The following is a 21,822-nucleotide window of genomic DNA, read 5'->3' as shown; positions in this document are numbered from 1 at the left end:
GAGATTCCAATGATTCTGAAAGCTTTGGTTTCAACAGCGTGAAGCCGAACTAGGTGTGAGGAAGGAGCACCAGCCCAGAGGGGAGAACAGTAATCCATTGAGCTGCGGATGAAAGCCTTTTATGTGGTGAGGAGCTCAGGGGTGCCAAGGAAGGACTTCGCACGACGGAGGATGCCCAGTCGGCGACTGGCTTTGGAGGCCAGCTTGGAAAAGTGGTTTTCCCAGGAAAGATCATGGTAGATAGTGAGACCCAAAAGCTTGAGTGACAGAACTTCTTGGAGAGGATTGTTCAGAAAGTAGATGCGAGGGGTTTCCAGATTATCTTTTCGGAGAGACATCGTAAGAGTGTGGGTTTTGTCAGGATTGAAAGACATGTTCCACTTGCTTGACCAGTCTGTGATTTTGTCCAGGTCTGCAGAGAGTGAGGAGGCTGCAGACTGCCGATCTGAGGGATGAGGTATGGAGTGGCAGAGAGTGGAGTCATCAGCAAAATGATAGAGAGGATTTTCCAGAGAGTCGGAGAGATCATTGATGAAGACCAGAAAAAGCACAGGGCCCAGAACACTGCCTTGGGGAACTCCAGCTTGAACAGGAAGGGGAGATGAGAGAAATCCATTCAAGGCCACACGTTGACTACGACCAGAGACCAGAGCATTTACTGACACTTGTAATATTTTTGCAATTTGTTTCAAGGATTGGCCTTCTCTTCTCAAAGTTACAATTGCCTGTCTTTTCTCTGGCATTAGTTGAGCTTTGGCACCCATGTTCATGCAATCTAAAACACAAAAACACTCATTGGATTGTGTATGTCTGAACCTTGTGAGCAGAATATCTTGAAAAATAAATGAACTACTAACTTCTAATCTGTGTGGGTGTATCTAGGCATAAGGAATAATGCTATTGAAAATTGGGTCGCCATGTCAAAATGCAAGATGGCCGCCACCATATATATGTCTGAACCTCGTGAGCGAAATATCTTGAAAAATAAACGAACTACTAACTTCTAATCTGGTGTGTGGGTGTATCTACGCATGAGGAAGAACGCTATTGAAAATTGGGTCGCCACGTCAAAATCCAGGATGGCCGCCTTGCGTCTTCCACTTTGTCAGCTCACATCACTTCAACGACGGGGGACCTAGGCGTAACGCTTGTTCACATATTATGTTCATTTGGCACATTAAACAGTAAAATATCAAAAAATGTTGGGTGTACCTTAACGTTTGACTGGTCGTGTATATATTGTCGCGTGATTCTGCAGGTGAACACCACAGAGATCACGAATAGCCAAAGCAAGCTTTAACTTCAAAAAAGGCAACGATCAAATGCGGACTTTATATATACTAGGGCATGCCCGTACTATATATATATCTAAAATTATATCCCCCCCCTCTATTTACATGAAATGGTTTGGTCCAAAGCGAACGGCTTGCGAGTACGGTGACAATCCCCCCCCTCTATTTACATGAAATGGTTTGGTCCAAAGCGAACGGCTTGCGGAGTTTGGTAAAGAAATCGCCATAGCGTGCACAAACGCGCAGGAAAGCGAAAGAATCGCAAATTAGTTTTAATTAGTTTTAAAACATAGTTTAACGCCAACATAGTTTGCCAACGTGAAATAAATGAATACGCTCTCAAATGTGCCGTCCGAGGCAGAGTCTGTTCGGCACGTTCGGCACACGTGATAGCTCGCTGCTCTCTGATTGGTTGAATCGTTTTTTGGACATAGCTCGGTAACTACTTGTCCGATTAATATGAAACCTTGAAAAGGCACATCCTCGGGTCCCCAGCAATATACCTGGCAAGTTTAAAGTATATCGGACCCGTGGTTGTCGAGAAACAGCGGTCACAGACATAGAGATTACTGGAATTATAGATAGATGGAGGTCGGTGTCCCGTTGGAAGAAAGGGGAGGGGGGGGGGGGGGGGAGCTGAAGAGCTTACCTGTGGTCCCGCCGGCGGTTCCCGAACCTGCGGAAAATAACTGAAACAAAACGGATTTATAAATGTCCAGAAAATAACGAAAGGGTTTATTAAATGAAAAATACCGATAACAAGAAAATGCACGCTAACTATAATCCTAAACGGGACGTCCCCCACACCAGACTTACACACAAAGGATGAAAATAAACTGGACAAGTCAGGAGACGACGATGGTTCACGAGCGAGCGGTATTCAATGACAAAGGTCAAAACCGACATTGAAAATATATAAATAGGAATGTATTATCTGTTATGAGACTAGTTAGGTACACAATACCGAAAATTCGGTTCGATTCTGACAACTTTGAAAATTTGACCTTTGTGACCTTGAAATGTCAAAACGAAGGTTACTGACCTTGAAATGAGATAGAAAATAATGTATAATCAGTTACGAGGTTGGTTGGCTAAACAATACCGAAAATTTGGTTCGATTCCGACAACTTTGAAAATTTGACCTTTGTGACCTTCAAAGGTCAAAGGTCGAAGATTCTGAAATTTGTTGGAAAACTTGTATTTCATGATGTATGTGATAATATGAAAACATGTACGACATTTCACCCTATCAGGAAGCGAGCAATGTAATAAAACCATTAAAAATCGACTTTTCTAAATTTCATGACCTTGTGACCTTGACCTTGGGGCGAAAATGAAAAATCGAGCTCTATGGGGCTAGACACATGACATTGGCCTAACCAAATACCGAAACCCCTGTCAGATTCCGCCAAACCCCTCAGAGAAGATGTAGCTTGAAATCGATTACCCCCTAAAAATACATCTTTTTTGGGCGTGGCTCCGCCCACAATGGGCGCAATACGCCCACTCTAGGCAGGACACAACTAAATCCTGATATCAACCTTCCACCCGATTTTCATCAAGTTCAGATGATATCATCGGGTAGTTATGCTGCGGACAGACAGACACACAGACACACACCCATGACGAATATAGTTGTCACTCTGTTTGATAACTCGTGAACCAAAAATATAATACGTGTGGGTTATCGTGCACTTAGCTCAATCGGCTGTCCTGGCACCTAGTCAAGACCTGGCTCAGGCCCCCGTTCCTGCGCGGGAATCCGGGCGCGGTCCCTGCCTTGGTGAGAAGTAGGCCTCAGTCCGCCTCGCTCGCGCACTGCTCGGCCTCACTGGGCGTCTCGCTCACCCCGGCCTCGTGGTGTGCCAGCGGCAAGCCACCCTCATCCACGCGGAGAACCGCAGTTTTCGGGCCGCGGCTCTTCCTGCTGCCTCTGCAAGTCTCCCGATGGCGTCTCTGAACTCGGTCGGTCCGATCGCTTCCTGGAACCCATCGCCCACGCACAATCGCTCGCGAGGTCCGGAACGTGAACAGGCACAAGAGCGTGAGGGAGAAGAAGCAAGGGAGCAAGAGGTCGTCAAGGGCAAAAGGAAAGAGCAAGAGAGCAAATGCCGGTCCGAGAGTTCTTTTGTTGACCGTCTCATGACGTCATCTGTGCCTCTCCACCAATGCCGCAGGCCACCACTACATTGTCCAGCTCTCCACCAATCAACACGCCGCTTCTTGCTCGACCTTCTCTTTGCCAATCAGTGAGTGCCTTCTTACTCCACCCTGGCCAATCATGGCTCCTCAGGGCGTGTCTTCGGCCTGCTCGACCTCAATGTGTGCTTCCCAATGGTGTAATTAGCGGCAGCGCTCAATGTACTGGCTTCCTGGTGGTTTTTATTGTTATTTCGTGAGTTTAAATGCGGGCGATTGCGTGGCTTGGCTATGTGTCTATGGTGTGGTGCCAAAAGGGACATAGGAAATAAATCGCTGAGGTTTGACAAACAGGGGAATTAACATAATCCCTACAACTAGTTAACACGAGGGCCATCCTCGTATGGCCACAATTATTCACTCTTACGCAACAACCGGCTAAACAAAACTGACTACATGGTGATGGTTCTTACCTGACATCCGGAGCATGTTAAGTTTATACATCCTACCTGTTCTAAGGTAATCCCTACCCCACCAACATAACAATATATATATATATATATATATATATATATATATTGTTGCGGATATGAGGATTGCATTTTTTTGATTGTGTTGTATTGTATTGAAAATGGTGATGAACATTGTTTGGATATGGCCCCTCCTGCCTCCGGAGTTGTGTAAAGATAAAAAGGGCGTCTCGGTAGTTAATTCCATAAACACCCCATTGCAGGACACGATAAAACCCTTGTTCAGTAGCTTATATCTTATTATGTGTTTTAGAGTAAGGCCTTGTCTTCCATTAGAATGACACTCCATTGCACCAAGTAAAAGAGAATAGCTCCCATTCAATACTTCCATTTCCCAGCCAAACTCTCCATCTGTGGGTAAAGCAGGTCACAAGCATGAGGTGCACGCCCTCTCAATTCGCTGCTATAGTGAATATGTGCTCCGTGCTCTGTTTGAACAGGAGGGGCGGGGTCGCCAGGGAGAGGCAAGCCCAGGGCGCGCCACGAAGGGCGGGGCTGTGCAGCCCCATGCCCAAATAAGGAAACAAGCCCGTGGCTTGCCACGAGGGGCGTGCCGTCGGCACGATGCCCAAATAAGGAGACAAGCCCGTGGGATTACCATACAAGGTCACGAAACAGAGCACGGGGGAGAGGGCGGTACCGAAACCGGAGAGGGCGTGTCAGACCCGCGCTAACGGTATGCGAGAAGGGTGCGAAGATCGCAGATGAGCTGGAGAGAAGTGAGAGGAAGGGAATACGAGCTGAGCTGCGTGGAGAGGTACACGAAAAGAAAGGGTCCAAGAGAAAGCAGAGGAGCTTTTACGAAACAAGCTACACGAGAGATACAGCAGAGGAGTGCAGCCCCGTTTCAACCAGCCGCGTGAAGCCCTGACGGTGTGCGCTGTAAAGCGGAATACAAGGAGCTGCCCGCTCCCCGCTTCCCGCCCGGAGTGGACCTGCTTGCTGTGCCCTGTGATCCCACCTGCTCATCCTTTCCAGCCATTCCTGCCTGCAAGTTCCCCATTTTGCCTACGTGAGTTTGTTTTGTTTGTTCTGTCCTGGGTAGTAACTAAGTCTGTATAAGCTAGTAATTTTCACTGTGTCTCTAAAAGCTTCTGTATATTATTTTATTATCTTTCCTTCTCCTTGGTTATTTTGAGCCTGTAAATAGTAATAAATAGTAATCGTATTTCCAAACCTTTCTTTGCCTTCGTCTTCCTTTTCTTCACATCCATCGTCTTTGTCTTTTCCCTATTGAGTAGCTGTGGCGCGATACGGCCAACGTCTGGGTGAATCGGGTTAGTCGGGGAACAACTGTTCGGTCGCGGAGCCTCCGCTCGGCAAACATTACATCCTTAACCGCGTACCGTAACAATATATATATATATATATATATATATATATATATATATATATATATATATATATATATATATTGTCGTGTGACTACGCTGTGGTGAACACCGCATGGTGACACGGATGACCAAACGATCTTTACTCCCAGGCGTTCAATCCAAAATGACGGTATTCGTTACACGCGAGGGACAGCAGGATAACGAACTTATCTGGTCGGCTTCCACCCGACTTCTCCGCACCTGGATAAATTAACTCAAACCACACAGAGGTAAAATGTACAAAAATACCGACTTTATTAAAGAAAATGCCAGTCACAAAGAATGCACACCAACACTAAATTCCGAATTGGAGCGCCCCCATACAGACCCGAATACAGACAAAGGGGAATTATGTGACATTATTGTGACAATTATATGTGACAAAACAGAAGCATTATGTGAAATACTGTGAAAATAGTTGCTCTTGCTCGAAGTTGCGAGTTCATGATGTATAGTTGCGAGTTGCGAGTTGTAAATAGTTGCGAGTTGCTCTTGAAACCCATCAGGAATTGTCAAAGATCGTCACAGGCCTCTACGTCCTTGCGCGTGAAAACCACAGGCCGCACTCCGGTGGGAGCGAACTAGGCCTCGCCGCACGGTCCGCTCACTCCTGGCTTCGTGCACGAAGCGAACAGGCCTGGCGCGCAGCTCGCTCTTCCAGCGTCCTCACGATCTCATTCACCAACACCAAAGCCAGACGATGCGAGCCAGCCATGATAAGACGAAGAGGAGCGATGTCGGGACACGACGGTTCGTCGTCAAAGCCAGGACTCGAGAGGACGAAGAAGAGGAGAGCAGAAATCAAGAGGAGAGAATGAAGCCAAGAGTGCAAAATGTCGGGGAGACGACCGCTCGCCACCAAACCCAGAACATGCGAGGAAATCAAGGGGAAGAGAAAATCGTGGTGTCTCAAGGAATGCCCTCTTTGTCAAAGCCAGAAATCAAGAGAGCAAATGTCGGGCAGAGATTTCCTTTATACTCCAAGCTCTGACGTCATCCATGCCTTCTCCACCAATCTCATAGTCCCTTCTTACCAGTCCTTTCTTGAACCAAATTTCGGACCAATCACTGCTCTTCGGGTGGGGCGTGGCGTGGCCTCACGAACCTTTGTGCCGGTGTGCTCACCAGGTCGGTTATCCGTGGTCGTGCTCAATGTCCTGTTTCCGGTTGGTTTTTATTTAGTGTCATAAATGGGCGATTTCTTACAACTAGGACGTGCCCGTACGTGGGTGCCCGTTCCTTGCCAAAAAAAAATAAAAATTTTTTTTTCCAAATTTAAATCAAGTTTACCTCCCTGTCTTTGCTAGCCATGACATTCGATGCCATTGACCATTGCCACTCCTACGCCACTGTGAGGCGACAGGGTAGGATTTGTAGGAGACCTGAAAGTGCAGTGTCAGTATGTATTCCATGTTCGAATTGTTGTAGTTTTAAAATAGTTAAAAAAAAAAAAGGTTTGCAAAGCATATCACCAAATTGAAACAGAATTGAAACAGAGCAGAATTCGTTATTATTATTATATTACTACAAATTATTACAAATTATTACATTACAAATTTTATTCGTTAATGTTAATTCCCTGCCATCACCCTCTGCCATCACCCTCTGCCATCACCCTCCCATCACCCTGCCATCACCCTGCCCCATCACCCTGCCCCATCACCCTGCCCCATCACCCTGCCCCATCACCCTGCCCCATCACCCTCCCATCTCCCCCCCATCACCCTCCCATCACCCTCCCATCACCCTGCCATCTCCCTCCCACCACCCTCTGCCATCACCCTCTGCCATAACCCTCTGCCATAACCCTCTGCCATAACCCTCTCATCACCCTGCCATCACCCTCTGCCATCACCCTCTGCCATCACCCTCTGCCATCACCCTCTGCCATCACCCTCTGCAATCACCCTCTGCCATCACCCTCCCATCACCCTGCCATCACCCTGCCCCATCACCCTGCCCCATCACCCTGCCCCATCACCCTCCCATCTCCCCCCCATCACCCTCCCATCACCCTCCCATCACCCTGCCATCTCCCTCCCACCACCCTCTGCCATCACCCTCTGCCATCACCCTCTGCCATCACCCTCCCATCACCCTGCCATCACCCTCTGCCATCACCCTCTGCCATCACCCTCTGCCATCACCCTCCCATCACCCTGCCATCACCCTGCCCCATCACCCTGCCCCATCACCCTGCCCCATCACCCTGCCCCATCACCCTCCCATCTCCCTCCCAAACAAAGAATAATAAAAATTGTCTACATGTACATTGTACACACCTTTATGTCGTTAGCACCTCTTCATAAACAACATTGCAGAGGAAACGGCGCTTCTTCTTTGTTTCCTCGTCCTGGGCAAGAATGCGGAGGCTGCTGGATCTGCCAACCCTACAGGCCGCCACGTAGAACTGGCAATGGCTGAAGAAGTCTCTTGGGCAGAAGATCCCAACATGGTGTAGCGACTGCCAAAAGAAGTTGTGCACTTATTTTGATGAATTCTTTTCGTAACAATTTTTCTTCAAGCAATAAATAAATAATAAGAATTGTCCACATGTACACACCTGTATGTCGTTAGCAGCTCTTCATAAACAACATTGCAGAGGAAACGGCACTTCTCCAGGAGATCCTAACATGGTGTACGACTGGCAAAAGAAGTTGTGCACTTTTTTTGATGAATTCGTTTCGAAACAATTTTTCTTCAATAAATAAATAATAATAAAAATTGTCTACATGTACATTGTACACACCTTTATCTCGTTAGCACCTCTTCATAAACAGCATTGCAGAGGAAACGGCGCTTCTTCTTTGTTTCCTCGTCCTGGGCAAGAATGCGGAGGCTGCTGGATCTGCCAACCCTACAGGCCGCCACGTAGAACTGACAATGGCTGAAGAAGTCTCTTGGGCAGAAGATCCCAACATGGTGTAGCGACTGCCAAAAGAAGTTGTGCACTTATTTTGATGAATTCTTTTCGAAACAATGTTTCTTCAATCAATAAATAAATAATAAGAATTGTCCACATGTACACACCTGTATGTCGTTAGCAGCTCTTCATAAACAACATTGCTGAGGAAACGGCACTTCTCCAGGAGATCCTAACATGGTGTACGACTGCCAAAAAAAGTTGTGCATTTTTTTTGATGAATTCTTTTCGAAACAATTGTTCTTCAATAAATAAATAATAATAAAAATTGTCTACATGTACATTGTACACACCTTTATCTCGTTAGCACCTCTTCATAAACAACGTTGCTGAGGAAACGGCGCTTCTTCTTTGTTTCCTCGTCCAGGGCAAGAATGCGGAGGCTGCTGGATCTGCCAACCCTACTGGCCGCCACGTAGAACTGACCATGGCTGAAGAAGTCTCGTGTGCAGAAGATCCCAACATGGTGTAGCGACTGGCAAAAGAAGTTGTGCACTTTTTTTGATGAAATCTTTTCGAAACAATCGTTCTTCAATCAATAAGGAAATAATAAAAAGTGTCCACATGTACACACCTGTATCTCGTTAGCAGCTCTTCATAAACAACATTGCTGAGGAAACGGCACTTCTCCAGGAGATCCTAACATGGTGTACGGCTGGCAAAAAAAGTTGTGCACTTGTTTTGATGAATTATTTTCGAAACAAATTTTCTTCAATAAATCAATATCAAAAAACAAAGAATAATAAAAATTGTCTACATGTACATTGTACACACCTTTATCTCGTTAGCACCTCTTCATAAACAACATTGCTGAGGAAACGGCGCTTCTTCTTTGTTTCCTCGTCCAGGGCAAGAATGCGGAGGCTGCTGGAACTGCCAACCCTACTGGCCGCCACGTAGAACTGACCATGGCTGAAGAAGTCTCTTGTGCAGAAGATCCCAACATGGTGTAGCGACTGTCCTTGGGATTTATTCACAGTCATGGCAAAGCAGGGGCGTACCGGAAACTGCCGACGCCGCAGAGTGAACGGGAACATGTTGTCAGATGGACTCAAGGTTATGCGTGGAATGAGCAATGTGCGTCCAGAATTGACACCCATCACAGATTGTGCAACCAACAGATTTGGAAGGATCTGAAGTATGATGTACCTTGAGCCATTGCAGTGCCCGCTTTGCTGGTCGAAGTTTCGCAGCAGCATGATTACCATACCCACCTTGAGAGAGATTCGATGTGGAGGCATACCAGATGGACAGAGGGTGTTCAGGAACTCAGGCGGATACAAATGATCACCCTCAGATTCCGCTGTATCGACGCTACAGCAAACATGTTCCTCCCCTGGAAATATGGTCGTCATGTAGGCATTTACCTGATCGACTTCGGAATTGGTCGGACATAGTATAACACGCTCGCATAGCCACTTGGGGTTGCTAATGTTGTTATGCAAGTCTTCGTACACCCAAGTGACAATATCCTGAAGTTTTTCACCTGGAAGAATGAGCGGTTCCCTGAGCTCAATAGCAAATTCACCCTCTTCTGGATTGACAGGAATCTTCCCTTCACCCAGATCCAGCAGGAATTTTGCAAAAGCAGATTCGTCCTGTTGTTCTCCAGCACCCTGCATGATCCTCATGTTTACTCTGAGACGAAGTATCTGCACTTTTCTCCACAGGTATGAGCTCTTGAAGCACCTTCCAACTATGTCAATACGGCTACCGTGTGGCACAACAGTAAGGATCTGCCTCCAGTCACCACTGAAAACCATTGTAATGCCGCCAAATGGTTCCTCTGAGCCCCGAAGCCACTGGAATGTTCGATCTGCTGCCTCCAATGCTCAACGATCCATCATTGAAACCTCATCCACCACCATTAGATTAGTCATGCGTATGAGTGCTGCAGTGGTGTCATTTTCACTGATGTTGCAAGTGGACTCATCAGTGAGAATGAGAGGACACTTGGTCCTACTATGGAAGGTGGCCCCTTTAGGCAGCAGCGTAGCTGCAATACCACTTGCAGCAGTTGCAAGAGCCACTTTGCCCATTGCTCGCACTTTGTTGAGTATATGAGACAATGTGAATGTTTTCCCAGTCCCACCACTTGCATCAACTGCAAGCATGCAGCCATGTCCGTGTTCCACACTCCGCATCACTTTATCGACAACAACGCGCTGCTCGTCATTAAGAAGGCACTCTGTTTGAGCGATGTGAGCCTCAAGTTCTCCTATATTGTGCACTGTTTCGTGCTCGATGACGCGCGGAATGCGAGACTGGAAATGAACTGGTTCAGGCTCAGGAAGGCCAAAGGTCTTACTGAGCGAAAAGCCGTGGCACTCAACTTTGTTCCTCAGCTCTAGTAGCACTGCACTCACAATGCGTCCATTTGGTTCATTCACACCTGCTGCACGCATGAAGTCCTCGCACAGCACATACTTGTGCCTTTCCCAGAACTGCACGTGGTTGCCTCTGAGAACGAATATGAGCATGTTGGCAAATACTTCGCGGACTGCAGGGCCAAATGCAATATTTGCAGCCTCTTCCATAACAGAATCCACCTCCTGGTCATTGTCAACGATGCCATATGCAATGTAGGCTGCCAGATAGGTCTCCATGACCCTACCACCAACACGACGGAGATCCTGAAAGCATGTGGGGCCAGGCACGCGGTACAGTAGCATGCGGAGATAGTACAACTCGGCAGTATGTGAGTTGACGGGAATAATGGGGAGCCGCCCAACCGTATCAGCCTTACGGTTATCCTGGAAACTCAGCCTTCTCTTCCGCAATTGAAACCTTTTCCTCAAGTAGGTGAAGTGTTGGAATACATCTGGATATAGAACATGACGCATGTGTGGATGGAGATTCATGGCTTCGAAAAAGGCGGTGAGGGTTGTTGCAGGGGGTCCTGACTCTGCCACGTTCTGTACGGCACCTTCGTCATTGAATGTGATCACCTGCTCATCCTGTAGATGGAGAGCCAGCATCTCGACTGGTGGGTACTTGCGTTGAATGGGGAAATCGTATATGCGCCAGTATCCCTCAGATGCGGTGATGTAACGCCCTAGTTCGTAGCGTGCCACTTCATCATGTCGTAATGCCTCTCGCATCCTCTCATGAGGCTCCAGTCTGACCAGGCACTGGTCCGGGCCCTTTTCAAGGTATTTGTACAGGTACTTGACACAGGTGACAGCACAGACGATCTCAAGGTTGATGTGAGCATCGTACCTGAGGACAATATATGGATTGTAAGGCACAACCCATGCATTGTTAACTAATACGTTAGCACCGCCTCGTATTGTCTTCATGATGGGATCACCAGGTGCTGCTTCTGCCCGTCTTCTGTACAGGGGATAGGAGTCATCAGAGAAGCTTGTCGTTTGTCGTAGGGCTTTGGGATAGTCCTTTGTGCACTTCCGGTCTGCCATGCAAGGGCTCAAGATGTTCCATTCCCCACATGGGCCGTGAATCATGTGTGATGTCACGATACGGTGTAGTTCCGGATTTGTGAGTCTGTCAGGAATCTCAGCAGAGACCACGCGATCGACATCTGCTGGTGTTCTGGGCTTGTCGCGAGGTACCACGGTCAGGAGCATGTGTATATGGGGAAGGTGACGCTTTTGCGTTTCCTTCACCATCACGTAAGCGTCCACATGCCCCAAGATGTCATGCTTGAGGATGTCAGCGAGGAGTGCTTCCACCTTCATATGAAACACCCGGGCGATGATATCAGGTCTTGCATTGGGTGGCTGACCCTCAAAAACCGATTCTTTAATTTCTGGCCACTTTGGGTTGCAGGTGAATGTTAGGAAAAAGTCTGGTTTTCCCTTGACTCGGACTTAAGCCATTGCATCCTGAAACTCTTTGGCATACCAACGTGGCGACCCATAAATTGACGGTGGCAGAATGGTGAGGCGTCCAGGTAGCACCTCAGCATCACTGTTCAACGCATCAACGATGATCTTATACTTTTCTGCCTTAATTGACTTCTGGTTGCAGCGAATCCAACTGAGACGGTGTGACTCAATTTTTGCCATCATGTCGCATACGTACTGCTGTGTCAACTTTCCACCACGAAGCAGTAGATTGAAGTGATGAGTAGGATCACGTACTTGTAGATGGTAGCGGTAGAAAGTTGTTGGCGTTGTCCCTGCCAACTCAGTGTGGTACCCCTGAGAGCCGCAGGGTAGCAGAAGTATGTATGATAGTGGGTCATACGCTGAATGCATGGCATCTATTGTCTGTAAACCTCCTCCTCTGAGGTGAACAGCGACTGCCAGCCTTCCAAACTGCTCTGTTGTCATTGCCCCTGGAGCAATGACAGCCACATCGCTGTCTGGTGAGGGAAGGTTGACGGTACCATGATGAAGGTCTCGGCGCCGCGTGCGACCTGTTAACACAATATTCAGTTCATTGGCGCTATCATTATGAACCACATACTCAATGGCAGATTTGAATTGCTGGACGTATGGGTTGCACTCATGAATGGCCTGTTGTGCTCTTAGCAAAAACTGCTCATTCAGGCCACTGTTCGAGGTGTGGGCACGACGATAATCCAGCTCATGGGCTCGATCGTGAAAGTAGATCTGAGCAAAGCGTGGGGTACAACCCAGATCGGCAAGAGGAGCACCAATGTAATGGTAAACCTTACCTTGTATGCGCACTCCAGGATTGAAGCCAGGCATACGTATCTCTCGGACACCGATACTTGCCATTGCCAGCGCGTTGTTGTACTGTTTCGCGTGCTTCACAAAGGCCTGGTTAAGGAAAAGGTTTTTAATAGCATCTGGAGGTTGTGATGGAATTGAACCGGGTTTTGGATTCGTAGGATCATGCATAAGATCGACCTTGCCGTGGTTGCAGCAAAATCCTCTTCTCTCCTCATTCCACACCAAAGCAGCACAATGCGAGCATTTAGTGCATTGAAATATTGAGGTCCTGCTCAGCGCGTGCCTGTACTCACCATGAAGTACCTCTCGGAAGAAATCGGTATCATCGTATCGAGCAAGGTTGCGATTGTCATGGCGAGCCTGCTCTAGTCTCACATGGTGTACATCCTGATGGCGCAGGGCATCCCTTACTTGCCGGTCTTCTCGCTGGTGAGGGATTTCTTCTGCACGACGCCTTGTCTCGCGTCCAGTGTTGTCTGCCAAGCGAGCAGTCCGTTCCTCATCCGTTTCTTCTGCACGACGACTTGTTATGCGTCGAGTGTTGTCTGCCAAGCGAGCAGTCCGTTCTTCATCCGTTTCTTCTGCACGACGACTTGTTATGCGTCGAGTGTTGTCTGCCAAGCGAGCAGTCCGTTCTTCATCCGTTTCTTCTGCACGACGACTTGTTATGCGTCGAGTGTTGTCTGCCAAGCGAGCAGTCCGTTCTTCATCCGTTTCTTCTGCACGACCACTTGTTATGCGTCGAGTGTTGTCTGCCAAGCGAGCAGTCCGTTCTTCATCCGTTTCTTCTGCACGACGACTTGTCACGCGACCAGTGTTGTCTGCCAAGCGAGCAGTCCATTCTTCATCCGTTTCAGCTGCACGACCACTTGTTATGCGTCGAGTGTTGTCTGCCAAGCGAGCAGTCCGTTCTTCATCCGTTTCTTCTGCACGACGACTTGTTATGCGTCGAGTGTTGTCTGCCAAGCGAGCAGTCCGTTCTTCATCCGTTTCTTCTGCACGACCACTTGTTATGCGTCGAGTGTTGTCTGCCAAGCGAGCAGTCCGTTCTTCATCCGTTTCTTCTGCACGACGACTTGTTATGCGTCGAGTGTTGTCTGCCAAGCGAGCAGTCCGTTCTTCATCCGTTTCTTCTGCACGACCACTTGTTATGCGTCGAGTGTTGTCTGCCAAGCGAGCAGTCCGTTCTTCATCCGTTTCAGCTGTACGACGCCATGTCACGCGCGTAGCGTCGCGTGTCAAGCGAGCAGCACGTTCTTCATCCGTTTCTTCTGCACGACGCCTTGTCACGCGACCAGTGTTGTCTGCCAAGCGAGCAGTCCGTTCTTCATCCGTTTCAGCTGCACGACGACTTGTCACGCGCGTAACGTCGCGTGTCAGGCGAGCAGCTCGTTCTTCGTCAGATTCCATTGCGCGTGCACGCCGTGCAGCTTCGTTCCTTCGTTCTCGTAAACGACGACTCGATTGGGGCATTGTATAATAGATAATAGAATAGATAATAGAATAGAATAGATAGATAGAATAGATAGATCTAACAATAAGACAGTGGGAAGATACAATCGAGACAGTAAGTCGGCACTTTCGTAAGGCCGGAAGTGAAGTCCTCACTGTCCGGAAGTTCGCATGTCGCAGTTACGATTATTCGCCATTTAGTGTTAATGCCCAATTATTCAATTAGCGCCAACGTATTTTGGCTGTTTGCAATTTAAGCGCAAGGAATCAATCAATTCAATGAAAAAAATGAAAAGGAAAAACACGCAACAACAACGCAACAACGTGTTCCGTGATTGGCTGCCGGAAGTGAGGTCTTTGGCTGATGGGTGATTGGCTGCCGGAGGAAGGTCGCAAATCGCAGTTACGATGAATCGCAAATTAGTTTTAATTAGTTTGAAAACATAGTTTAACGGCAACATAGTTTTCCAACGTGAAATAAATGAATACGCTCTCAAATGTGCCGTCCGAGGCAGAGTCTGTTCGCCACGTTCGGCACACGTGATAGCTCGCTGCTCTCTGATTGGTTGAATCGTTTTTTGGACATAGCTCGGTAACTACTTCTCCGATTAATATGAAACCTTGAAAAGGCACATCCTCGGGTCCCCAGCAATATACCTGGCAAGTTTAAAGTATATCGGACCCGTGGTTGTCGAGAAACAGCGGTCACAGACATACAGACATACAAACATACAAACATACACACAGAGATTACTGGAATTATAGATAGATATATATAATTATATATATATATATATAATTATATATAGATATATATATATATATATATATTTTTTTTTTTTGAATGCCTCCGCCCCCGAAGGTGGCCAGAAGCATTATGTTTTCAGGTTGTCCGTCCGTCCGTACGGGCTAAACCTCGTTTTTCTCAGCAACCACCAGTCCGATTGAGACACAACTTTCAGGGTAGGAGTGACAGCCATGCAGAATGTTTTTATGATAATTGTGATGTCATAGGTCACGTGGTATGGCAGCCATCTTGGATGAAATGCAAATGATTAAAAAATTATTTCTCGGAAACCGCTGAATGGAAAAATTTGAAACTTGCCACATTGTCAAGTACTCCCAATGAGGAACAAATCCTGATAATGATTACATTATAGGTAAAGTGGTATACCAGCCAAAAATGTTTTAATCAAATTCCTTATCCTAAAAATCTGAAATTGCATTCACATGATTTATGACCCATTTGTATTGAAATATTAAATTTTTGACATCATAGGTCACATTTGGCAGCCATATTGGATTTAACCTAAAACCTTAAAAAAAACATCTCCCAAACCACCAAATCGATTGACTCGAATCTTTGTGTGTCATTTACTAGGCATGGCAATTAAAAGATTACCACGAAAACGTCCTCGGTCACATGGTGTGGCAGCCATATTGGATTGAAGGAAAATATAAAATTACTATATCTCTGAAACAGCTTACCCTATCGATGCAAAATTTTGCATATAGATGGAAAATGCCAAAAATATATATATTGTTGCGGATATGAGGATTGCATTTTTTTGATTGTGTTGTATTGTGGTAAATTGGTGATGAATATTGTTTATTCTGCGCCTCCTGCCTCCGGAGCTGTGTAAAGGTCAAAGGGCGTCCCATAATTAGTCCAAGAGCATGCACGTCAGCCCATCATAGAATACCCCTGTTCGATAGTTATATCTTATTATGTGTTTTAGGGTAAGGCTGTGTCTCCCATTAATTGAAATACTCCATTGCACCAGTGAAAGAGATAGATTCCCTTCATTCCCATTCCCAAAACTTTCATTTCCCCTTTCGTCATTGCCAGGCCTCGAGTGCCATTGCCAAGAACCTCCCCTCCAATTGCCGCCATTGACCACGAGGCAGGGTCGGAGAATAAAGGCGTGTCTCCACCTCGTCATAGAGGGGAGGAGTGAGCCAGCCCCACTCGACCAACCATGAGCCAGGGGTTTGGCTAGAGAGGGCGGAGGAAGAGCGATCGGGGAGGTTCGCAAAGGTTGAGGGGCGGGGCCTATATAACCCACGGCAGGGCGTTTCCTGAGGAGATGAGCTTTTACAGGGAGACGAAAGGGAGTCCAAGCAGTTGGGTCCAGGAGATGAGCTTTTACAGAGAGACGAGAGGGAGTCCAAGCAGTTGGGTCCAAGAGAGGCGCTTTGAGTTGAGTCCGGGAGAAGTCCAGAGTTGAGCTGCAGCTCGAGCCACCGAAACTGCATTTACTGCAGCTCGAGCCACCGAAACTGCATTTACTGCAGCTGGAGCCACCGAAACTGCAGCCACAGCAGCGTGAGGCCTGGACGGCAGTTTGGAGCAGGGCCGCAAAGGAGCGGCGGCTGCCCAACGAGTCGATCGGCTGCAGGACCAGTTGGACCTCCCTATCCCGCCAGCCATCCATCTCCCGCCAGTCCTATCATCATTCCCCGCGTGAGTCTGTCCTTGTTTGTTCTGTCCCTGGGTTAATTAAGCTTGTATAAGCTAAGGATTTCACTGTGTCACCTGCGTCTCATGTGCCTGTAAATAAACGTGACTGCTTTCTTCCTGCTTATATGTGTAAATAATAAACCCAGTTACTCTTCTGTACGTCTTCTTCCTCTTTGCATTCGGTCGCTTTAGAGTTTTCCATATTGAGCAGCTGCGGTGCGATACGGCCAACGTTTGGGGTTGAATCGGGTTAGTCGGGGAATAACTGTTCGGCCGCGGTTACACCACCGCTCGGTCAAAATAACATCTTAACCGCGTCCGTAACAATATATTTCCAATTGAAAAATTACACTGTAAATATTTGTAAATAAATCAAATCGTTAAATGTTTCACTTTCTCTCTGTCCGTGAATGTCTTTTCTTCCATTGGTCTGCCATTGCTCACACCCAGAGTAGTGATCAGCCATAACAACGGTTGCTCGGCCGTCTAAATTTCCATCCAGAAACAAAAGAAAGTGGTACACCGCCGGAGGGTACGTACGGTACGTTCCCCGATGGAAACCGTCATGTGCTACTGGTAAGCGGAGTTAGACGATTGGACCTGAATATCACGGACCAATTGGTGTTCATAGTTGCTGGATAGCAACCTGCCGAAGTACGAAGTTATTCGTGCATGGCAGCCTCAGGTCCCGGTAAGTTCGGGAGGGAACAGAGACTAACCCCCTCGTAGTAGACCCGAATCCCGGGCCGTAACATCATATATATATATACAGTCATGGCCCAAAATATTGGCATTCTTGCACTTTTTTCAAATAACTCAAAATTTTCCCGAAAAATAAGTTTAAATTGACAAAAGTATTTGGTCTCCACAATTCTTTATTTCACTGTCAATATTACAGAACCTTTGTTTTTGATTCAGAACTTAATATATCCTTTTAAATCAGAAAATATAAAGAAATGGCATTGACAAGATTATTGACACCATAGATTTAATATTTGGTATCACAGCCTTTGGACAAAATAACTGCAGTCAAGCGCTTCCTTTCGCCATGAATGAGCTTCCTACACCTCTCTACTGGCAGTTTGGCCCACTCTTCTTGTAAAAACTGCTCCAGTTCTACCAGATTTGAAGGGTGCCTTCTCCCAACTGCTGTTTTCAGATCACCCCACAGGTGTTCAATGGGATTTAGATCTGGACTCATTGCTGGCCACTTCAGAACCATCCAACGTTTTGTCTTGAACCATTCCTGGGTGCTTTTTGAAGTGTGTTTGGGGTCATTGCCTTGCTGAAAGACCCATGACCTTCGACGGAGACCCAGCTTTCTGACACTAGGTTGAGCATTGCACTCCAAAGTGCCTTAGTAATCTTCTGATTTCATGATGCTATGCACACATTCAAAGCACCTAACGCCAGAGGCAGTACAGCAACCCCAAAACATCACTGAACCTCCTCCTTGTTTGACTGTAGGGAAGGTGTTCTTTTCTTTGAAGGCTTCATTTTGTTTTCTGTAAACATAGAGATGATGTGCTTTACCAAAACGCTCTAATTTGGTCTCATTTGTCCACAGGACATTCTCCCAGAAGGATTTTGGCTTGTTCAGGTGAGTTTTGGCAAACTCCAGTCAGGCTTTCTTATGTCTCAGTCTCAGCAACAGTGGGGTCCTCCTGGGTCTCCTTTCATTGAGTTGGCGATGGATGGTGCGAGTTGAAATTGTCATACCTTGTGTCTGAAGGTCAGCTTGAATCTGTTTGGCAGTTGATTGAGGTGCTTTCTCCACCATTCGAACAATCCTTCACTGCAATCTTTGATCAAGTTTTTTTTTCTTGCAGCCACGTCCAGGGAGGTTGGCTACAGTGCCACGGGCCTTAAACTTCCTGATAACTTTGTGTACGGTGGACACAGAAACATCAAGGTCTCTGGAGATGGACTTGTAGCCTTGAGATTGTCCATGCTTATGTCTGACATCCTCAGGAAATTCTCTGGTTTTCTTTATTTTCTCCATGCTCATTGCAATACACACAGTGACACAAAACAGCAGAATGACTCATTTACTCGATTCAAACTGGCTCAATGAGTGATTTTTATATTGCAGGCACCTGCAACTCACCACAGGTGAGTTCAATTCCAAAGTAAAGGAGAATCAGCTGTTTGAAATCTAATTATTTCTAACAACTTCTAAAAGGTGCTAATTGTATTTTCCTGGCCATTTTAGGATTTCCGTGTGGAATAAGCTAAGATTTAGTAGTTTTTTTCATCTTTTTTTGTTTTGTTCCACTGCAAACCAAATAAATACAAATGTTGACACCAAAATATTATTTCATTTCAACATTTTTCTGGAAGAAATGGTGCATTATTTGAAAGAAAGTGCAAGGGTGCGAATATTTTTCGCCACAACTGTATTATATCATTTCATAATATCTGTTTTTTCCAAAGTAGTTTTTCAGGTCTTGCTAGATTGCTCTTCATACTTTGCTAGTGTATTCACAGCATTTTTACCTGCGATTTGAGGTGAATGGGTGGCATTCCATTCTAATTATGACTTCTCTCTCCCAGCTTAAGGCAGGGGAAATTGGGCAACTCTGGGAATTATATTCCGATTACCACTAATATGTGGCTTGTATGTTTCCATGGATGGGTAGCGACGAACCTTTGCATCATTCTCATTGACATGAACACATCTCCAATAGCATAACCTCAAATTTTCATCAAACTTTGTACAATCGCAGATGTAATACAAAATGTCAACTCGATAGCTCACTGGACTTTCTAGGTATTTTGACCCAGGTTTGTGCCACAGGTGGTGGGAGGATGGGGGGGTTGCGGGGGGGGGGGGGGGGGGAGTCTGTGGGAGGAAGAGGGTCTGAGGGGAGGGGAGGGGGGATAACGTGACAAGATCTCCATGTCATTTTAAAGCTCATTTTGAGCTCCCGTTGCTACCATTCTTTTGGTGACAAGTAATAAAAACATTTTTAAGAATAGTAAAAAGATGTAGGGATGTTACTCCAAAAAGTATGTAAACAAGATAGGAATGATCACAATAAATGATCATGTGAAACCATCCCTACATCTTTCCTTGAATAAGGGTTATCACTAGAAAAGACAAAGTTGTGTCGAACCCTGACGTGAAGCAGCCACACACACACACACACACACACACACACACACACACACACACACACACACACACACACACACACACACATTGTTGCGGATCTCGAGCCCGTCGACGTACAGAGGGGGGTTAAACCCTTTTCCCCCTCGTGCCTTCGAGTCCACGAGGCCGCTACCCACTTTACACTCGTGGAGCGGGTTGCAGAGCAATTCCAGCCGCCACCCCCCGTAGCGAGCGTGCGGAAGGGTATCTGGTCGAATCCCCAAGTACCTTCTATACACACGCCGCCACGAGAACCAAGACTGGACCTCGCACGAGTCACGCTAGTCTGATACGCCCGAGCAGTTTGCGTGTCATGTGACTCGTGTCGTTAATTCTTACTGAACCCGATTGAGCGGTTTTATTTCGTACAGTACGAAGCCAATGGTGGGAAAAGACGTGAATGGCCAAATGGAAGCAAAGGAGCACAGGTTTATTATTACAATTTGTACAAATGATCAGGGCAAAGAGACACAGGGTAGAAACTTAATGTCCTTAACTTAATTCCCCGGACAAGGGCCCTTTCACTCACGCGGGGAAAGGAAGGAAGAAGAAGGACGTGCTCAAAGCGCGGCCGTTGGTGCCGTTGGCCCCGGTCAGCTCGTTGGGCGTGCCCCTCGAGATGTTCGCGGCACGTGCAGGGAGCCCCGGGCAGGGATATCGTTGGAGTCTCGGGCCCCGGGAGAGATCGTCCTCGAAAGCGCTTATAACAGGGGCAGAACACAGACTACAGGGATAGTTCGTGCTTTCGATCACAAAGCGCAGAGAGAGATGATCACAGAGAGCATCGATCACACACACAGTCGCTTCAGAATCCCGGGACAGAGAGCTCAGAGACAGACAGCGTGCTGGGAGCTTGGCCACGGAGAGAGAGAGTTCATGGATCCGGGCCGGGTTTTATAGCCCCTCCCAGAGTCCCACCCGAATGTTCGAAGCACCTCCCCTGGCCGCCATCGCTGGCCACTCCCCTACAGCTCCCATTGGCTGCTCGCCGCTTACCGGCCACTCCCCTTCAGCTCCTCCCTCGGGCCGCCCAGACTTGTTCTGGGCGTAGCACATGGCATTCCAGCCCAATGAACAATGAAGCCTACACTTACTTGCCTGCTTCAACACATACTAACACAGGAAAGGAGACTATACTTAACATTGAATAAGACATAACTGAACTAAGCGAGGCTACATGTTGTGGTGCAACTAACTAAGAGGGGGGCTTGCCTTTATTCTCAAAACTGCTACAATATATATATACTAGTGGGGTCACCCGTGGGAATCCCACGGGCATGGTGGACGTGTGTGACATTTGGACATCTTGATTTAGATGCTGCACATTAAACTTTACAAAATGGTTACTGGCAATTCATCAGATCCAGAAATGGTGTAATGAACACAATTTATTTATTTCACATAATATGTGACCCCTCACTCCTCTCCACCTGACACTCTCCTCTCTCCACCCTCACGCCTCTCCAATCCCACTCCTCCTCACACCCCTCTCCAATACCTCCTCACACTCCTCTCCAATCCCTCACACCCCACTCCACATCCTCACACTCCCCTCCAATCGCTCCTCACTCTCCTCTCCTCTGCAATCGCTCCTCACTCTTCGCTCCAATCGGCCTTCACTCTCCAACCCCTTGCTCCTCACTCTCCAACCCCTCGCTCCTCATTCTCCAACCTCTAGCTCTCCTCACTCTCCAACCCCTAGCTCCTCGCTCTCCAACCCCTCGCTCCTCAATTTCCAACCCCTCACTCTTCAACTCCTCACTCTCCAACTCCTCGCTCCTCACTCTCCAACCCCTCGCTCCTCACTCTCCAACTCCCCGCTCCTCACTCTCCAACC

At 47.2% G+C, this 21,822-nt stretch overlaps 1 protein-coding gene across 3 annotated transcripts in view; it reads left to right on the top strand.

The window, feature by feature from the left end:
* Positions 1–21,822, top strand: part of LOC137429902 (ras-related protein Rab-6A) — a 71,247-nt gene that overhangs the window by 2,440 nt on the left and 46,985 nt on the right. Inside the window, exon 1 of one of the 3 annotated variants that reach the window (XM_078778641.1) lies at positions 18,412–18,431. The exons of the other annotated variants lie outside the window; for them this stretch is intronic. The gene's annotated coding sequence lies outside the window, so the exon portion shown is untranslated. Of the gene's footprint in view, positions 1–18,411; positions 18,432–21,822 lie in introns of those variants that run through there. 3 annotated transcript variants of the gene reach the window in all.

This window comes from Myxine glutinosa, chromosome 1, assembly GCF_964187855.1.
Source record: "Myxine glutinosa chromosome 1, kmMyxGlut1.1, whole genome shotgun sequence".
Lineage (NCBI taxonomy): Eukaryota > Metazoa > Chordata > Myxini > Myxiniformes > Myxinidae > Myxine > Myxine glutinosa.
The sequence above is the reverse complement of the archived record's forward strand: the minus strand, read 5'-3'. Positions and strand labels throughout refer to the sequence as shown.